Raw genomic sequence first — 21687 nt, 5'->3', positions numbered from 1 at the left:
TGTCACTGCCACCTTTATTTATTTTTTCTACAATGGCTTCCTTCTTCTCCTTTTCCTCCATTTTGTAGATGCATCTCTTACTTTCTCCCTCATCTTATTAATTGTCATATCGAGTGTCTGTATACATCTAATTACATCTATGTCCTTCTTTTCTCTGCTTTTTACCTGTCTACATTTCCCACCTAATCTTGTCTACTATCCTCTATTTAGTTTCTCCTCCTGATTTTCCTGCATACACCCTTTGCCATTACAAAGCTCCTTAATCAAAATAGCTGCTCATCATCCAGTCATGCACAAATCTTTTTTCTCTCTTTATATTCAGCCCTTGCCTTCCTTTCATGTTGCTCTCTTCCAGAATCCCTCACTTCTTCTATTATTTAAATATTGCTGTTAATATGTTAATCGCTTTCACCTACATCATCAGTATCTTTCCTTCCTACGTAATCTGCCCTGTATACTGAGCCAACCACTCATGTTACTTGAAAAGCTGATCAGAAACCAGCTAATCACAACATCATGTGTTATAAGCCTATGAGTAGTGAGATTTTAGTATACAATAAATGATTTTCTAATTTAGAGGAAGGAGGGGGGATTTAGTGAGTGGTCAGGAAATAAGTATGAGGAGATAGGGTTAGGTGTGTAATTTATTGGGTATAAAGGAAATTACATGGAGATGGGTGCAAAAGGGGGTAGGAGGCGATGGGAATGTAGTATACTCAACCAAAGCAGGGCTATCCCCTTTCCCCACTATTCCTGCCAGAAGCACTCAATGGTCAGGATGAGCAGGTCAACAGCTAATACTTTAAGTTAGCTCAACAAGAAACCACTTTGACAGATTTTTGTATAACTGAACATTTTTTTGCAGGAAATTAGTCACTGTTTATTTTATGATAAGTCTCCCCTTGTCAGCTTTACAGACATCCAGACAGACAGAGGTATCAATAAATTGCAACTGATTACATTTTTATAATGTCTGTATATTAGGAAAATGGAAATGAAAAGAGAAAAAAAGGATTAAAAACTCCCATTAATATCACTGCTTATTGCTCCTGTATAACATTGCACCAGTATTTTAAAGTGCATAGACTCACAGGAGTGGCATTAGACTTTAAAGGTTATGAATGCCACGATAGGGTTCAGTGCTTTTTCTTCTTCTTCACACATAGAACAACAAGAATTTTTCTGCAAAAATCATGGAGTGTCTTACATAAGCATCATTTAATGTAAGCATCCGTTGTGCCTGAAAGTTGCAGTTGCCTGATCCCTTTAGAAAGTTGCTTTTATAATACATATTTTCACAATTGGTTGTGCTTTAGCTGGGTGAATATCTGTGCTCCTGCTGTCACTTCTGTAGAATCCATTTTAAAGATTCTATTTAGCAAAGTGCCTCTAATGACTGTTTACACACTACTACATCATAATGTTAAGCTAGTGTCCCATTCTTACATTACAACCTGCTACCCTATATTGTACAAAAACTCCATTATAAACTGAATCCTGCAACACCTTTAAGACTGTACCTCACTTCCATAATTCTTGAAGTCTGCAGCCAAGAGCACACATAACCTACCCTTTGACAACATTAATCTACCAGTCAGTCAAAGAAGGAAGAGTTCCTGCAGTCTGGAAAAAGACTATTGTGGTACATTTATATAAATAAATTCAACAAATGCTCTCAAGAATTACCACTGTATTGATCTCCTGTGTCTATCCAAAAATTCTACAGAAAACTCTGCAAGTTCAGCTCTTCCAACATCTCACAACTGTATATACTGCCTGCAGGGAGAGCTAAGTCGCTCAGGTTTCAGTTAAAAAAAAAGAGATTTTCTTTTCTTTTACTTTTAAACTGCTTGCTATAATGCTTTTAAAAGCCGGTATTGCATTAAAGATAGATCTTGATCAGCCGATCACATCCCCCTAACATTTTGCGCCTGGGGCAGTTGCCCATCCCACACCCTGCCCTAGCTAAGCTATTCTTTGTACTTGATGTGACTGAACATAAAAACATACATCTGGACTGCAGCATCATTGCTGGATTAGATTTTTATAGGTCTCTGTATTATTTAATAATATCAAACATTGCTGCTTACCAAACTTCCAAGTTTGGATATATGCCCCCAGTCAGTGACTGCAGGTGACTTACTAGTTACCTTGAAAGTATAGGGTTGCCACCTGTTAGGAAAGTTTTCTGACACTCAGAAAATCAAGGCGTTTATCAGGAAATCTTAAAATCAGGATGCCTATCAGGAAATCCAGTTACAGTGAGTACTTGAAAGGTATTTTGAATCATTCTGTGAGCTAACACATTTCTGATGTATGTTTCCTAAAATGGTTTCTTTTAAACCTGGCTTTCTTATCCACATTAAAATGCAGTGTAAAAACAATAATAGCTGTTGGTATTGCTTGTACGTGTGTGTTTGTGTGGGGGAGGGTTAAGGTGCGTACATGTGTATACAATAAGAGCAACAAGACGACCATAATTTCTTTGATGACTTTTTATCATAATTAAATGTCAGCATTTCACACAATAAGTGACTATCTTTGGTGGTTTAGGCTGGATGTGTGTGAAAGGACCACACGGCAGGTATAGTGGAACAGTGAGTGGTCCTGCTGTCTCACAGTGCTTATCTCCCTGTCTTAGTTCTTGGCCTATGGCTCCAGCTGGGTGGAGTCTGCATGTCCTCCCTTTCTTTGTGTGGGTTTTATTCAGGAGCTGCGCATTCCTCAAACAAGCCGAAAACTATGGTGTAAGTGAATTGATATTCTTCTGATTTGCCTGTATTAAAGTTGGTGTGTGTGTGTGTCTTGTGGTAGCCCTGGTTTATCAGGGTCAGTGCAAGCGTATATGTGCACGTGTGAAAAAATAATATTAGCAGATGTGTACATAAATATCTTGGATAGTGAAAAAAAATAAAGCACATAATGCACCCCAGAACATCTAAATATTCTAACATTCTGGGGCCATCATTCCTGGCTGTATAAGTGCTTAGTAGGGTCCTCTGCTGTGGGCTCTACCTAGTGTAAAACTGACCTCACTTAGAGGCAGGCATAGAGATTAGTAATGTTTGTGTGGAGGATGGGATACTTTGGCCATTACTTCTTTAACCTTTACAACCTGACACAATTAAACTTCACAGGTGTACACAGAAGGTCTCTGTAGCTTGTGTGTTGCCTGGGGACAAAGTGGTCACTATTACTTTAAATTTCCATAAAGTCACACCTTAGAGGTGTGCACAGAGGGTCACAACAGCTTATGGCCACTGTACTGTGTTGGAGTGACAAGTGGGATTGAATTACTGTGAGTGTTATTGTTTCACTTTTTTCACAATTAAAATCAAATGTAAATAAAAGTATATAAGGTGGAAATCTTCTGGGGTTAGGGGAAAGGAGGCATGGTGCATATATACTGCTGACAGAAATAGAATGAATTATATTGTTGTGCTCTGTTTATACTTTCACTTTTATCCTAGTTTTACTTCAGAGGGGTATAAAGAAGGTGTCTGCCTTTTGGAGTTAGGGATGCGACAATATGCTATGTAGATATAGGGCAGATGTATGACAGCAGCAACTTGAAATATATGTGACTATGGTCACTTATTCTTTCACTTTCATTCAAATTTAACACCAAAAAGTACACAAAAAGGAACTATCTTTTATGTGTGTGTGTGGGGGGGATAGTCATCCTAGATATGACTTAATTACCGTCATAAGCATTTTCTTCTCAGTTTATACATAACTACTGTTCAGTTTATTGGTAACTACTGTGCCATCATCCTTGCACATTAAGCCTTGAACATGACTTATTTCTTCATTGAAAAAAATTAGTTACTTTCCTAACTCACAATTTTTGTTCAGCCCATTACTAGATGAAAGGTTGTGGAAAAATCTCTAAAATGCACCTCAGAGCATTTAGAACCCCATAACTTCTGGTGGCTTTTTGGCACCCAGACCCCCCTCCCATCTTAATTAAATTTTCCTAAGTAGTTAATTCAGCATAGTCCTAACTATTAAGAATGTGTTGAAAATATGTTGAAAAAAAAGCTGACAAATATTACAAAGTTTGATAAAATAGAAGCATTCTGCATAGTATGAGATGACAAGAATGGAAGGAATTGAAAAACAGGGGTGTCTACCAGGGTGAGGGTAGATTGCAAAGGTAGGGAGTGCCATAGAACACTTTGCATAGGGTTCCATATCATCTAAGGCTGCTCATGCTTTCACTGTGTATCCATCCATCCACAACCCCTTTTTCCATTTCTGTACATAGGGTTGGGGTGTCACTCCAACAGTGACAATCAGCTAGAGCCAAGGCTTACACCACTGGGTGGCTAGTCCTGCCACGGCTGTTCTTCCATACCACACATTTGCATGAACACTCACACCCTTCAGCCAATTTAGAGTGTCCAGTCCACCTACTGCATGTCTTTGGAATGTGGGAGGAAACTGGAGCACCCAGAGGAAACCAAGACGAACATAGGGAGGCCATGCCGACTCTGTACAGAAAGCACCCAGCCGAGAGTCAGACTGAACAATGTCTTACTGTGAGTTGCCAGTGTACCACCCTCATGATTTCACTGTGTATGGCATTTAGAAACTGGCGCTTCTTGGTGTGGCTTACTAAAAGGGCTGTGTCTACCCCAAAGTAAGGGGTGTGTTTTTGTTCTGCAAGGAGGGTGTCTTATTTGTCAGGAAATGAAAGAATAAAAATGTGACAATCCTATGAAGGTGTGGTGATACAAGCTCCACCCTTCCATGGTCGACAATTCTAAGTGCTTTTCGGGTTTAACAGCTTGGCCCCTTACTCTTCAGTGTATTCATTAATGGGATGTAGAAAACAGGGGTAATCACAAAATAGTTCAATATGCTGATGATTGTACTAAACTCTTTCTCTGTTTTAAACTCTAATCTACTTATCAAATTCAAATCCATATGATTTGTCCATAAGTTCTTCTGGCTTTTACCTTATCAGTAACAAAACCACTGCCATGATTTGTACCCCCAATCATCCTAGAAATGAGAGTGGGGATATTACCATCTCAAAAGTCTACATACCCATATTTTATTTTCATTCTTCCTTGACTGAAATAGTTATTTTTACCAAACTACTTAGATTTACTGTAGATGATCAGATCAAGTTTGATAAGCATATATCTATGGTACTAACTAGAACAATTCAGAAACGTCTGTATAGCACTAGGATCTTTTCTCAGCCCCAGGTTTTAACCCTGCTGCATCAATGTTTATCCTAAAATCCTTTCTACAGCTTGTATAATTTATACATGATGAACTTGTATGATTAAACAGTTTTTTGCATTTGATACTGGGGAACAATGTTTTCCTTTTTAATATGAAATATTATCAGCAGACATCTGGTGTGGCTATGGGGGATCTTATGGCTCCCAGTTTTGATAATCTGTGAGGATTTCATTTATAGGTCTGGCTCCAATTCTCCCAACACTTGACTTACTTTCATTTAATGGAAAATTTTTATTGTGGGGAGAGGGCAAGAAAAAATGATGAAGCCCTTCAACAACTCAGGCTGAAGTACTCACCTTTTGATGCTGCATTACATTACTTCTAGGCTGCTGTCCAGTTGTTTGAATATTGACTTTTATTAAAACAAAAAATGGGGAAATTAAGAACATCAGTGCAGAAAAAATACTGAAATTGAATATAGTGAAACGTCACCTTACTAGGGTTTCCAGTTTTACTTGTAACAAAATGGCTTTTGAACGTAAGGTACTTAAACTTATGTCTAAGTGTACTGATAAAGGCTATCAGGCACATCAACTGGAAGATGTTTTTCATCAAGTTAACCAAGAAAGGTTAGGAAAACTTGAACGCATTGCCATTGGAAAAGTCTCAAGAGAGGGTTTTGCTCAACTTCATAGGGTTGTGGAGCAACAAACAGATCCCTCTGAAAGGAGGTAATATTAGTGAGAGTGGTAATACTTTTATGGTTGTTGCTGAGGTTTATGTACAAGTATGCCACTGTTGTTTCTGAATCAGAATGTAACAGAAAAAAATTTAAAACAAACACTACATCCTTAATAATATATTGAATGAATGCACGTTTCCTTATTTTTTTTCATTTATTTATAATGTGCTATTACCTTGTACTATTTTCATGTGTTACATTATGTTACTGCATCTCTCATTTCTTTGCTGTAATACATAAAAGAAAAAAAAAACTAGATGGGCTTAGTTGCTTTTGTTATTGTACTGTATTTGTTCAAAATAATTATTTTCTGTTTCTTTGTTCAGCCTGTATTTTCCTGTACATGTCACTATTAACTCTGATGCTTAAATCCTTCTTTTCTAAGTAAAGTTTTTTTTTTATTTATTCAGTTTGTAAAGGGTGCAGTCATATTTTATATATGCACAAATTGATATTTATAACTAACATTTGATAAATTGCTGGTATATATATCTAACACTTCAAACTGCTCTGAACATTTGTGTTTATTATTATTTATTATTGTTATTATTATTATTATTATTATTATTATTATTATTTATGGCTTTTAACTAGAGTGAAACATTGATCGAGAGGCCTTCAGCCTGGTACTCTGTGGTGGTAGCAGCTTATTCCCTTTAACCAGGTCAGAAGGTTGTATTGTTAGAGAAATACTACTAGCCTTCCCTGGAAACTAATGTGAGTGTGTGTGTGTGTGTGTGTGTGTGTGTGTGTGTGTGTGTGTGTGTGTGTAAGACTTTATTTAAAGTACAGGTACTATAGGCTAGCAAACATAGGAAGGAAGTGAACGCAAAGACAGTGGTGACAAAGGGGTTTTGAGAGCTAGGCCAAAGACTCTACTCTCAGTGGAGTGTTCATTGTGAAGCCTATTCCTGCAGTTGGATGGTAAAGGTCCACACCCAGGGCAGCAGTATATATTTATAGGTTCATAGGTCTGTATTAGGTGAATGGCCCTGGAGCCTTTACAAGCCTAGCCTAGCTCATATGGTCTAATGGTATATTGTTTTGATTGTAGTTTACAGGGCCCTGGGTTCAAGACTTAGCAGGACTTATTATTTTTTTTTCTCCAAACTCTGGATCCTACACAGTTTGATTTTGTGAAGGTAGCTCATGCCTGCTCAACTTGGTAGACTTCTCTGAGTCAGTCACCACAGCTGTGGATGAAGGCAAGGTGGTTCATACAGCCTACCTTGATCTGGCCAAGGCCTTTGATACCATTCACCACTCAGGAATCATAGACAAACTCACTAAGCTAGGCATCAACCCCTATATCACTAAATGGGTTACAAACTGGCTCAGATAGAAACCACAGTGTGAAAGTAGCTGACTCTAAGTCAGACTGCCGACCAGTCACGAGTGGAGTCCCACAGGGTTTGGTCCTGAGTTCTCTCCTCTTTAGTATCTACTTCTCTGAAGTCTAGGGCAACATGAAGGGACCCTGGCTGACAAAGATCGCAGACAATTGCAAGTTGTGAGCTATTATTAACTCACCAAGTGATGTTGACATCCTACAGAAAGGCCTCAATGACACCAACAACTGATGTCAGAACCATGGCTTTAAGATTTCTCTTGAAGAGGGTCAGTGAGGTGCTCTGCTTGACATGTATGGGAAGTCTGTTCCATAGCATGGGCAGTCTCTGGGTTATGAACCTGTCTCTCCAGCATGTTCTGATAATTGTGGTAATGAGGTTGAGGTCTCTGGAGTGTGTGGTGTGGAGGGATTGGGATTCCTTTGGATGTAGCATCTCTAACAGAGCTGGATCAGACATGGCTTTGTGTCAAGCAGAGATCACCTCCGAGTAGGCAATATGAAACAGAGAATAGTTGGAGTTTTTTGAGTCTGTCCATATAGGACAAGTGTTTAAGGCCTAGGATCCTCTTTGTGAGGTACTTTTGCGGCCTCTCCAGTTGTTGCAGGTGTCAAGTGAGGATGCCAAATGGGGCATTGTACTCGATGATTGGCCTAATGAGGGAAGAGTAGAGGGAGACAATGACCTCTTTCTTCCTGGATGCAAAACCCTTAGTAATGAGATGTGCCACATAGAAGGACTTTCTGACCACAGTGGTGATGTGGTGATCAAAAGAGAGGTTGCTGTCAGCCTGTGTTTCCAGATCTCTTATAACACCTTCTGTGTTCAGTGGACTACCATCAATGTTTTAATTCATGGGAATTGGGTTTTTCCCAAAGGGGATGACAACACATTTTTTGGCATTGAGCTTAAGGCCATAGTTCTGACACCAGTCATTGGTCTCAGTGAGGCCATTCTCGTAGGATGTCAACATCACTTGGGGAGTTAATAATAGCTCCCAACTTGCAATCATCTGTGAACTTTGTCAGCCAGAGTCCCTTCGTGTTGGCCTGGACTTCAGAGAGGTAGATACCAAACAGGAGAGGACCCAGGACCAAACCCTGTAGGAATCCACTTGTGACTAGTTGGCAGTCTGACTTGGAGTCAGCTACTTTCATACTGTGGGTTCTATCTGTGAGCCAATTTCCTGCTAGTTCTTGTGGCTAATCTGTTTGGCACTACTAGTGTGACTTGACAAACCATATCATTGTGGCCAATCAGTGGCGGGATTCATATCCCATCGACTGTCTAACCTTCTCCCTTAGAAAGGTTGGTAGTGGTGGAAACAATTTCACTTCCTTATAAATATCTTAAAGACTAACTGGAGAATTTTAAAACACATCATCCAGTGTTGACAGAGGATCCCTGTTCAGGGAGCAAAACTAAAGAATCTCACAGAAAAAGAAGAGGAAGAAAAATGTGAAACATGATTGTCTAGGAAGAGGAAGGGTTCTTGCACTAACATCTTCTGTAATAGCTGCATACATGTGATTAACAGCCTCCATTACTGTGAAAAGAGAAATTGTAAAGCATATTGGGCAAAAGAAAAGTGTAACAGTAGCAATGAAATATATACTGCTGTCTGTGATTCCTGCTAGGATTCAGAAATAGATCAATGCTATAAGAAAAAAAGAAAATTATAATGTTCTGCATGCATAAACATTCCACCCTATAAATAAAATTTGAGAAGTGTTTATTCCTTGCTTTAGAAACATTTTATTTGTCTCAAAGATGGTATATATGGAATTGTTATTTGACAGGTGGACATATTATTGCAATTGGAACTTGCAGCAAATATTGCCCTTGATTTGAGTAAATATTTAAGCATGAAAAAAGAAGATTGAAATAACTAATGGCCATTTGTGTTCCAGTATGGACATGGTTAACTGATTTCATTACATAATTATTCAAAGCTTTTAGGTATGCAGGTATTTATATTTATATGCTTTAACTCGAAGAGATGATCCGCTGTGGCAACCCCTAACGGGAACAGCCAAAAGAAGATGATGATGATGATGCTTTAACTCATGACTTGAGAGTTGAATGCCGGACTGGAGAGATGTGTGGGTGGGTGATTGGTATAACTGTGGCCATTAGGTAGCTTTTAATGGAATTTATGACAGATTAAAAGTTTGTTAATCTGATGAAATCTATGTTAAAGTATGTGGACAAAAACCCCAACCAATAAAAGAAGTTTTTCCTGTTTGATGAAGATTGTTTTCTTATTTCTTTCAAATGTGCACACTGAGTGACAGCATAATTCTAGCTCTTCCAATGTGAAAACAGAAACTTAGCAGAGAAAGCCAGAGGACTTATACTTCTATGTAGATTTCAGTAACTGGCTAGAAAGTGCACTGCCTGGATGCCAGGAAAAAAGGAGAATCAGCTTCAAAAGGTAAGGAAAAACACTGACTGGGAAGAGTACAGCAGCTGTTCAGCAAAAAGCAGTGCAAGCTCCAGCATGACTTCCAGTAACCTAGAGAAAAGTATAAGAGAATTGCACATGGACCTGATTAAATAAATGAAACACTGATGGAGTATATCAACTCAAATAACAAAAGGCTGGAAAAATGGAAAAAGCTCTAAACAGACCTCCAGACCTCATCTGTAACAGTGTGGTTTAGATCTCTGTCTAATCATGACAAAAATAGGTTACATCGAATAGACAGGTCTGCCGAAAATATCATTGGTGCTGGTTTGCCCTCCTTACAGGACCTGTAATATTCCAGATTCATGAAAAGGGAAGGGAAGATCATCACCAACCCTCAATCAACATCCAGGCCACCATCTTTTCGAACTATTACCATCAGCCAGGCATTATAGATTAATACGCACCAAAACAAGCAGATATAAGAACAGTTTTTTTTCAACAGGCCATAAAGTTCATAAACTGTTAACTCAGTTTATTAGGTTGGGGGTATTCTTTTTTCCCAAGCCTCCAAAAATTCTGCAGTATTGTTTATATATTCTTAATACTTGTTTCTTTCAGAGTTTATTTCAGTATTTCTTGCACTGAGTTGTACTTTGTACCTTGTCTGTATATGTATATGTATATTTACTTTTTTGTCTTGTTCTTAATAGTTGCTTGTATGTCATTTGTCTTGTTCTTAATAGTTGTCTGTATGTCGTTTGTGTAATCCATACTTGGAGAGTCACTGAAACTGAAGTCAAATTCCTTGTATACATGCATACTTGGCCAACAAATGTGATTCTGATTCTAATTCTGAGATGAGGTGATCAAACTGCTTAAATCAGAAGTCAAAATGAAGAAAAGGCTAGCTGAATATGAGAATGCGCAAGAAAAGATGTTTTAAAAAAAAAAATAGAATTAGAGGACAGAGCATGTAGGGAAAACATGAGATTTTCTGTGGTACCAGAGAAGCTGTAAGGAACAGACTGTATTAATTTTATGAAAGCACAAATAAGTAACTGGACTGGTATTCCACAGCAGGCGTTAATTGAAAGGGCACATTGTGTGCATGCTCCAAACATGGGTATGAGAAAGCAACCTAGACCTTTAATAGTAAAGATGTAATCCTATGAGCTCAAGGAGTTGATTCTGATAAAATTTTGGCAGAAAGGCAAAGTACTAAAAGCGGGAGCCATAGATTTGTATGTGGAGAATGATTACTCATTGTACACCAGGCAGAAGAGGAGTATTTATACCACTATTCAGGGAATGTAGAGAACCAGGCATGAGATTCAAACTACTGTACTAAGCTATCTTCAAACTATTCTTCCCTGAAGGCACAAAATCATTTTTGATAAAGTACATGCAAAGAAGGATATACAAACGTTTGTCCAACGAAAGGTGACCTGTGAAACAAAAGGAGATTCTGCTTCTTGTCCTTCTTGTTCTTCTAGTAATAAAGACCACAGAGAGAGTATGCCAGGGAAACCTTTTCCAATGTTTCATTTGAAAATGCTTGAGTGAAGGAAAAAGGCACAAGAGTTGACTAGAAGAATTGAGAATACATTGGAAATGAAGCAGAGACAATATTTGGGAGATGGCTATCAACAGAAATAAAACCAGTAACTTGGAAAGTGACAAATGTGGAATTACAAAACAATAACTATATTTGTAAAACTTGGCAGAGCAACAACATTTGACTTTGTTTAACTTGTAGGGGACTCTAAAGCATATGCCCTACTTTGTGTCATTATTGTTCAGAAAAATACTTAGGAGAGGGGAAGATGAGGAAGAAAGTTAACTGTAAATAAAACAATTTTTTTCTTTTTGGTACTATCTTTATACCGCATGATTTTCTTTGCATGCTATAATGTTTTCTCAGTTATTTGTAAGTGTAATGGGGATACTAATGTCAATAGGTGCTCTTGTTTTGGGGTTTTTTTTTTCTTTTCTCTTCTCTTTTTCCCCTTGTTCAGTTTTAAGAAACAGTCAATGCAATGTAAAAAAAAAGTCTGGTTAAAAGAGCATGACAAACAAAATATCAGTGTGCCTTTTCTTAATCTTGCATAGGGGAATACCTTGATTAAGGCCCTTAGCTTGATCTAGTAACACATTTTAAGAGAATGCAAATAAATGAAAAAGAATATTGAATATTATAAGGCTTTTTTCTAGCAAATATATGTATGCATATTAGCAATTTTGTATCTGGTCTGTGTGTCTCCATGAAACAATCTGATAAAGAGAAATGGCTAGATGATAATGTTCTCTGAAAGCATTCAAGTGTTTACCCAGCTGGGAGAGCTATAAAGATAAGGTAGAAAAACAGACAGCACTTATTAGAAGTATAAGCAGCACCATGTGTCTTAGCATGGATAATCTTTCTTTTAGGTTAACTCAAGTCTATGAGTATGGCTGTCAGTTTGGAAATTTTGTTCCTATTAGGAGGGTAAAAACTTCAATATTTGAAGATGTACATCATTTTGTGTATTATTATTAAGTTAATAGATTTTAAGGGGTTATTGGGGATTTTTTGAGGGCTTTCAATGAAACAAAAAGTTTTGAAAGATGTGACATAGGCTCAAATGGATATGACAAGAAACAACTGTATAAAAGATCAACCTGCCAAACAGTGTAAACATGTAACATAAAAGCTGGAACTATACATTTAACAGAAAAGCTGTTATGCATAAAAGGTGGGAATAATACTTTTTAATACAATGATGCTTTCTGTAATGTTTTTAAATGTCAATGGTCTCACAGATATATACAAAAACGAAAGAGTAGTGAACTTTTTTTAAAAATTTAGAGTGCAAATAGCCATGCTACAGGAGACACACTTGGAAAGAACTGAACATGTGAATTTGATAAAGAAAGGTTTTCAGGATGGTCATTCAGCAGAATATCTGGGGCAAAGGAAAAGAGGAGTACTTATATTAATTCCAAGAGGAGCTCCAATGCTCATAGATGAGGATAAAAAAGATAATATTGATAGAGTTGTAGTAAAAAGGGGCTACTGGCAAGGGAGGAGGATTACACTGGCATGTATTTATATTCCACCTAAAACTGATACAATGGAGCTTAAGATAATTATGGGATAAATAATCAGTTTTCAGCAAGGAATATTACTTATAGGTGGGGACTGGAATTTGATTTGCAAAAATGAAGATGTGTTTGGGGGACCCAGAAGGGAAAATATAAAAAAAGAGGGTAGATTTTTTGTAGAAATTTATGAATATATTAGGCATGGAAGATGTGAATTCTATTCTAGGAATTTGGAGTGGATTTACATATTATTCTCCAAGATACAAAAACCGGACTAAGCTAGACAGAATTTACATTTCAAAGGAACATGTGCACTTAATTGAAGATCTTGATACGTATCTAATAACTATTTCTGCTCATGTGCCAATAATAACTAAAATAAAAACAAAGGGTAATGAAATGAAAATGAGAAACTGGTGCTTTCCCACCTATCTGTTGAAAAGAGAGGAATTTAAGGAATGGATTGTGGATATTATTCAGGAGCTGTTAGAGAAGATTGAAATTTCTTCTGAAAATATAGCTAGGGAGTGGGATAAAATTAAAATGAAGTTTAAACATTGGGTGGAAATAAAAGAAAGGGAAATGACTGCCAAAAGTTAAAGTATTGCAAAATAGGGGGAATCTCACAGAAAAAGAAGAGAAGCAATTGCAGAATGCTAAACTGAAAATAAGGGACTACCTCGTTAGTATACATGAGTTTAGAGAGATTGCTCTGAAGCAACTGTTTTTGATAACTCCAGTGCACAAAAACCTTTAGTACAATGACTTCGGCAACAGAAAGTAGAAAATGCTGTCATCAAGCTTAGGGAGACTATAACAAGGAAGATAACAATCGAAGTATTAGAATATTTCTGAAACTATATGAAAGTCTATATAAAGCAGAGAAATATGGAAATCAAGAAAAGGTACAAATATAAATTCTTATGAAAGAATTACATATGCCAAGGTTAGAGGTAGAGTAGATGAGTCTCAATTACTAAACGTTAGGATAGGAGGAGATGAGATAAAAATGGTGATGTTTTACCAATCTACAGGAAAGTCACCAGGAATAGATGGTATTCCTGTGGAAGTTTAGAAGGTACAAAGGGAAAAACTGATACAGATCTGGAAGGTTTTGTTTAACAGTATTGTAAGAGAAGGAGAAGTACCAACATCCTGGAAGAAAGCAGTGGTAGATGTAATACATAAAGAGGGTAAAGATCCATCAGAAACAGCTTCATACAGGACCATTTCAATACTAGATCATGATTATAAAGTGTTTATGTCTATAATGGCAAAAAGAATGGCAAAGGTGATGCCAAAATTGATAGATATGGATCAGTGTGGTTTTGTGGCTGGGAGGCAAACATTTGACAGCATTAACAGAACATTGATGATCCAGAGGCAGCAGAATGTAAGAAAATATCACTGTTGTTGGTGGGTCTTGATGGAGAGAAAGCATTTGACAGTGAAAGCTGGGACTTTATGAAAAGGGCATTGGAAGCATTTATATTCCTTGATAAAATTGTAAGGTTGATTAGGAGTTTATATGAGGGACTGGAGGCAAAAATTTAAGTGGATGGGTTTCTCTCTGATAATTTCTGCTTCAACAGAAGAGCCAGGCATGGGTGTCATCTTTCCCCTTTGTTATTTCATTATATTCAGAACCATTAGCAAAAAAAAAAATAAGGGACTCAGAAATTCAAGGATATAATTGGTATGGTAATCAATAAAAGTTGGCTCTATTTGCAGATGAAATTATTTTATACCTGATAAAATCACAAAATGACACTACAGTGCAGTGGAACATTTTCAGAAAGTTTCAAATCTTTTTGGGATACAAAATAAATGAAGCTAAAACAAAGGCAATAGTGGTAAATTATGTAGAAATTGGTTCAGCAATATCCATATTTATGAGGACATGATAAAATTAAGTATTTAGGAGTATGGATTAAAATTATTCCAGTGTGACAGCTATTGATATATGGGAAGAGAATAAACAAAAGATAATACAAAAAATGAGGAAATGGAAGCTCTGTTATATGGGTATGGATAGTAAGATACAAGCAGTTAAAATGTTTTAGTCCCTTTAGTCCTATTCACAGGTCAGATATATTTTTTATCAACCAGAGGAGCAGTTGTGGATAGCAATTAATAAAGAACTGAAGGATTTTATCTAGGTGGAGAAGACGGCAAAAGTCAAGTGGGATAAGTTGATTTTTCCAATTGAAAAAGGCAGATTCAGAGCTACACAGTTAAGGCTCCTATGCATAGCACAAGCAGAAACCTATAATTCAATGTGGAAAGGGATGATGGTAAATGGGGGGAAGCTCAAGAAACAAGAATAGACTGGGATTTTGGATGCAGACCTTTAAGGAGAATAACAATAGTCATTCAGAATATTATATTCTTAAAGTAGTAGGAAGTACTCTAAGAACTAAGACAACACTTTAATGGAGAAAGGAGAGTATGCCTTTAGGGATGGCTGCACTTAAGGATACAAGCAATAGGCAAGAGGGGGTTGGAATTTATTGGAGAAAACTGGAAATGGAACCAATGTAGTGGGAGCAAATAACAAGAGAAGGAAATGTAATAGAATGGGAATATGCCAATAATTTATTTGGACTGCAGGCTAGAGATTGCTTTTCCTGTCAAGGAGTGATGTCAAAGTATAGGCAAAGAGAAAGAAATAGGGGATCCTTAATGAAAGACCAGTACTGGTAGAGTTTTTAGTAGACTCAAGAACAGAAACTGCTGTGAAAAAAAAAGAATAATCAGTAGAGCATATAAAATATTGCATAATAATGATAAGAATGAATCAGAGGTGGTTAGAAAGGATTGCAAAGAAAGATTGGATAAGCAATTCACACAGAAACAATGGGGGATGTATGTGTGTCTCCCAAATATGCAACAAAATCTAGAAGTTTTAGGATTTTTGCTCTGAAATGTTTACATAGATATTTTTATACCCTAAGTAGACTGCAGAGAAAGCATATATGTGGAGGTATGATGGGGAAGAAAGATATAATTGGAAACATATTTTCTGGGCATGTAATGAGACTTTAAAGATTCCATGCACAATACTCTATCAGAGATACTGGGTGAGCAAATTGGTGTATCTAGGGAAATTATTTTTCTGAGCTGTGATACAGAATCAGAATTACCTACACATAGTAAGGCCTTGCTGAGTCTAATTATGGTGCCTGCCAAAAAAGCAATTACTATAAAATGGAAATCAAAGTCTAAACCAACTGTACTAGAAGTACTGACTATAGTAGCAGATATAAAACAACTGGAATTTGGATCTTTAGAAAATGTAGGAGCAAATTATATTGGAAAAATGGGAACTGTGGGAACAATGCATACTGGAGAGGAATAAAGTTTAAAAGAAGGTAGGATTTGAATGAGCTGTGTAATGTTTGAATGGCAATGATTGGGTAGATTATAAGTAATGTATAATGTTTGCAACTAAAATTGTGCCAATATAGTATGTAATGTAAAATGCTTACAACTAAGATTATGTCAGTATGCTTTGTTTTCATTTATATAAATGTACGATTGCCTGGTCATAAGTGATAATTTAATAAAGATGTTTCTTGTTTAAAAAAAATCTGTTGTCTTGGAAATAGAAAAATTGTGCTGGTGGTTTTGTTTGCAAACATGTATAAAGTGACTTGTGCTTGTAAAACTCTTGCAGCACTTCAGAAAGGTATTATTCAGATAACAAGAAGATGATTGCTAAAGATGTTTTGTATAAAAACAGGTGGCCTAGCAATGAAATATTAGGAAGCTAGTTCATCAGCTGGAGGTTTGTCATGTCTCAGAGCAAGGATTCTGACTGTAAGTTCATGTAGTGGACATTGCAGTCTGAGTTCCTTATGGATTTAAGCAGGAAAATTCAGGTGAAGAAGCTTTTGTTTGGTGGAGCTGAAGTCAAGGCCTGGCAGGACCTGCAGCTGCACCTTATGCTTTACAGCCTGTGACTGGAAGTGTTGTCTGAGATTTATCTCACAGGGGGAACACTCATATGGACTAGAAAGCCTTGCATTAAGTTACTGCACATATTGGATATACACTTGTAAATAATATGCCTGGATGAGTGGTGTATCTTTTTCATTTTGTTTCATTTCCTGTTTCTTTTTGTTGTTTTTTTGATAAATGTGTGCTTCCAGTGTTTTTTCAGGCTTGAGACATACATAGTCACAGATGGTTCATATACACTCTGTGTGCAGTATGTGTGTGTGAGAATGAGACACTATACCTTACAAAACCCCTTTATGTAACACTACGACTATCGCTTTCCTGCCCACATGACTAAGGTATGCTAACCTGACTGTAACCTTCCCCTGTCCCTAACCCAAACCCTACACCCTACCTTACAAAACCTTTTTCATAACACTATCACTATTCAGACAAACTGGGTCTGAATGCAGTGGTAGGGCTTTGCTTTCTACCTACAGTTATAGCTATTCCACAGATTCTGCAGAGTCAGCTACCCCATATGTTTACTATGGAACAAGTCCACATATCCATCTGAGCAGTTAAGAACACTTAATCCATTGGTTCTAATAACATAACAAGTTGCCTGATTATCAGTTCCAAATATGGCCTTTCTGAACCCCTACTTGACTGCTTAAATCTAACCTCTTCCACTTGTTAAACTCCTGAAGCCTAGAAAACAGCCATTGTAATGCAATGTAACACAACGGTGGCCCAAACGTTGATCTCGGTAACTGTCGACCCTTTAGTCTCACTAGCCTTATACGTAAAGGTATGGAACATTCGATTTTATTCTTTATTAAGCTGCACATTGAAAATCTTTAACTATAGACCCTCATCAATTCAGCTGTCAAAGGCAGGTCCTGTCTCTTTAACCTTTTTAGTTTCTTTGGTGTGGCAATTATGCAGTAGATACATCATATATGGACCTGACCAAGGCCCCTTGCAGGTATATTTGTAAGTCTGAATATAAATCCATATTCTGTATAGTAGATAATTAATTGTTTATCAAACAACTCCCATGTGGTTAGAATCACAAGTGCCACTTCAGAAATCAAAAAAAAAAAGAAAGAAAAAAGTTGCCACTGATGTAACTTAGGGCTAAGTTCTGGGTCCCCTGCTATCAGGCATGTCTTTCACACTCCTGACCTATGGTCATGTGAGTTTGCAGTTGACGGTAAATCGAGTGTTGTTAATCATATCGCCAGTCAATCACAATTTTTCCAACATTTTTGATTATATTAACTATTTGTGCAAGGACAATGGTCTCTAAATGCGAAAAAATGTAGTATAGTTCATTTTGGTAAACAAAACATTTTCACAGCACACTACACAGTCAACACACTCCTCGAATCAGGTACTGCCATTAGGGAGCTAGGCATTCTTGTTTTATTTCCTTTTCTTTTGACTGTAATGTCTCTGTAGAAGTTCAGAAGTCCTTCTGTATAACTCACCTAATTTACAAAGGCATTTCCTCCAGATCCCAAGATGTCTTAATTCTCCTTTTCTCATCTTTTATCAGATTCCTTATTGAATATAATGCCACACTTAGCATGTTTTTTTCTGCATATCACTCAGTCGAGAGACCTCAGAGACTTCTCACTAAAAATATAAATAGCCTTACGACCCACAATTATCTGGAAAGAATAATAATCTCTCACTGTACTTGATGTGTCAGAGGTCAGAGACTCCACCACTGTGATCTGAGTCTAGTCTTTCAAGCCAGACATGATTCCGACTTCCTTGTTTTCCTATTCTCTTCAAATACCTGGTTAAAGGACCTACTGAGCTAATGACATGATAGAGTCATATCCCAACATAACTTCCACCTCTGGAACAAACTTCCACTACATCCAGACTGATAACCAATAGACAAACAAAACTGTCACGGACAAAGTGAGTCAACCAGACAATTTTAATAGCAGCATCCAAAACATAAAACACACGTTAACCCAGGTTTCGTCCTCGTGGTGAAGACTTCTTCAGAACAATGAATGAAATCCAGTTCACATTTAAATAACCCTCTATACATCACTAATTTATGTCATTATTCAATAAAAACTAAAATGAGCAATACAATTGCAATTAATTAACTAAAAGGAGCCACACTACATCACATTAAAATAAAGAAATATATATATATATATATATATATATATATATATATATATATATATATATATATATATATATATATATATATATATATATATAAGAAAGTATACGTGTATTAGTATACGCTGAATGAATAAAATCCACTAATATATTATGTGTATAAAGTATATAAAAAGTATATATATATATATATATATATATATATATATATATACACACATATATATGCTTATATCATGATTTAATTTTATATTACTATGCAAAAGACATCAGGCTTGAATGCTTTTAACCACACTGGGTATAGTATCCTAATACATTTAAAACATTATTTTTTAAAAAAATTAAAAAAAAATACCTATATAAAATATTGTATAAATAATTAATACATGGATGTATACATTAAATTTCATCCTAAAATGTGCCTTAACTTTAAAATGGGGGCTATACTAATATATTCATTAATACCAGGACTCATTTGAGCATTTAACCTTAACTGCCACTTTAATTCACATACATCAAGATGAACATCTAATACCTTGACTTGAGAGTCTTTTTTCACCTTGAAAACTTGAATTCATGGTCTACATTATCCAAAATATGTCTAGCCAATGCACTAGTGGCTTTTCCATGTTTTATATCCAATATATGTTCTCTAATTCTCTCTCTAACATGTCTTGACGTTTTTCCCACATAAAAGGCGGGACATTTTTTGGCATTGCGCTATATACACCACATTTTTTGTATAACAATTAAAATGTCCTGAAAGGTGAACACTTATATGGTTAACTTTTATACAGTCCTTTGTGACCATGATAAACTTACATGTACTACACCTTCCACATTTAAAATTACCTAATTCTCTTCCTATTGTTTCTATTTTAAACTCTGACTCTCTCTGTAAAATTTGTTTGAAGGTTTGATCTTTGTGAAAAACAAACTTAGGACCCCCCTCATTTTTGTATATACATATTTATTTAAATACAAAAAACCCCAATTTTTCTCAACCATCGCCATAAACCATTCCACATCTTGATTGTATGTGATAACAAATATCAAATTCTCAGTGTGATTGAATTTTCTCATATTTATATCATTTTTAGATTTAATACCTTGCTTATTATTAAGTATAGCCTGATAAAAACCTATCTTCCTTTTGTGTACAACCTCTTTGTTAATGTTATTACACAATTCATCTGGGTAACCCCCCTTCTTGAACATGATGATAATAAAATCTAACTCCTGTATAAATACCTCAGTATCACTCACCATTCTCACTGCTCTTACCATCTGCCCTTTAACAATGGCTCTTTTTTGATAGTATGGGTGTCCACTATTAAAATCCAAATATGAATTGGAAAATGTACTTTTTCTAAAAATATCACACCTAAAACAATTTTAACCCTATCAATAGTTAAATAAACATCCAAATATGAAATACTCTCCTTGCTAAAATTATGTGTAAATTTTAAAAAATTCAGCAGTATTATTGATGTAGCTAATAAATTCATCAAGTGTTTCACGACCACCCTCCCATATGATAAAAATATCATCCAAATAACATATATATTGTGCAATATAACCTTTGTATATGGATGTAAAAACAAATTCTTATTCTCAATATGCCATGATATAATTTGCATATATGGGGGTACAAGCTGCCCCCATAGCTACTCCTTTTACTTGTTTGAAAAAATTGCCATCAAAGTGAATATAATTATTTTGTAAAACGACCTCCATGAGTGTTATAAAAACATTGACTTGATCCTGATCAAATAGTTTAGTTTTATTTAATTGATTTTCTAACCAAACCAACCCTAAATCGTGGGGAATGACCGTGAATAAATTGCATACATCAATAGTTAAAAACATAGTGTCATCATTAATGTTTAACCCTCTTATTTTGTCCAAAAAGCTCCACGAATCTTTAGTTATATAATCAAATACTTTAAGGCCCTTTTGCATATGTTGGTCTAAAAACTGACTGATAAAGTAAGTTTTGCTCCTTTTCCCATTCACTGTCGGTCTAAACTGAATGTTGTTAAGACCTTTATGTAACTTAGGAACACCAAGAACAGAATCCACAAGGCGTTTTCTTGAAGACAGTTTACTTATCATCATTTGCACAAGAACAGATGTGTTAGCATTTGCGTCATCAAGGCAGTATCTTTCCAAAACCAAGAGGGTGTGTGTTTAACTAAAATATGTATAAAAAGTCTGTATTAAATCTAGTTATGTTAGAGGTATGGTAGGGACACAAGTCCTGAGGTAAATGTTATATCTCTTACATCATCTGTACTATATGAGAAGTAAAGTTGGAACAGTACTTTTAAGCTGCAACGTTGGTCCGTTTGGTTTATTATAAAAAGTTATTGGTTACTGCTCTCTAAAGTTGATGCTGCAAAGTATATTCTCTAATCAGTGTATATTCTGCAAGTTTCTGTATGCGACAGACTGTGAATGCAAATATAGCTAGACTTTGAATTTTAGCAGAATCCAGTCAGCAAGACTGAGTGTCTTAAGAAGACTTCAAATCCCACAGCAAGAGCAAGCAGTAAGAAGCAGTAAGCAGATCCAAATAATTTTCACTTACTACTGGAAAAGTATTTTTTAAATAATCATATTCCATTTCATTTATCTGTTCATGATATAGCATATCATCTAAAAGCAAATCTATTTTTTGATGACTAATGTTGATTTCATTAATACTACTCACTATATAGCTATCACTCATCAGCATATTCATAATGGCATTATTATAATCCATCCTCTCAATTATTACTAATCCATTCCCTTTGTCGGGCTTCATAATCCGTATA

This window comes from Protopterus annectens, chromosome 1.part0, assembly GCF_019279795.1.
Source record: "Protopterus annectens isolate FY-2018-M chromosome 1.part0, PAN1.0, whole genome shotgun sequence".
NCBI lineage: Eukaryota > Metazoa > Chordata > Ceratodontiformes > Protopteridae > Protopterus > Protopterus annectens.
The sequence above is the reverse complement of the archived record's forward strand: the minus strand, read 5'-3'. Positions refer to the sequence as shown.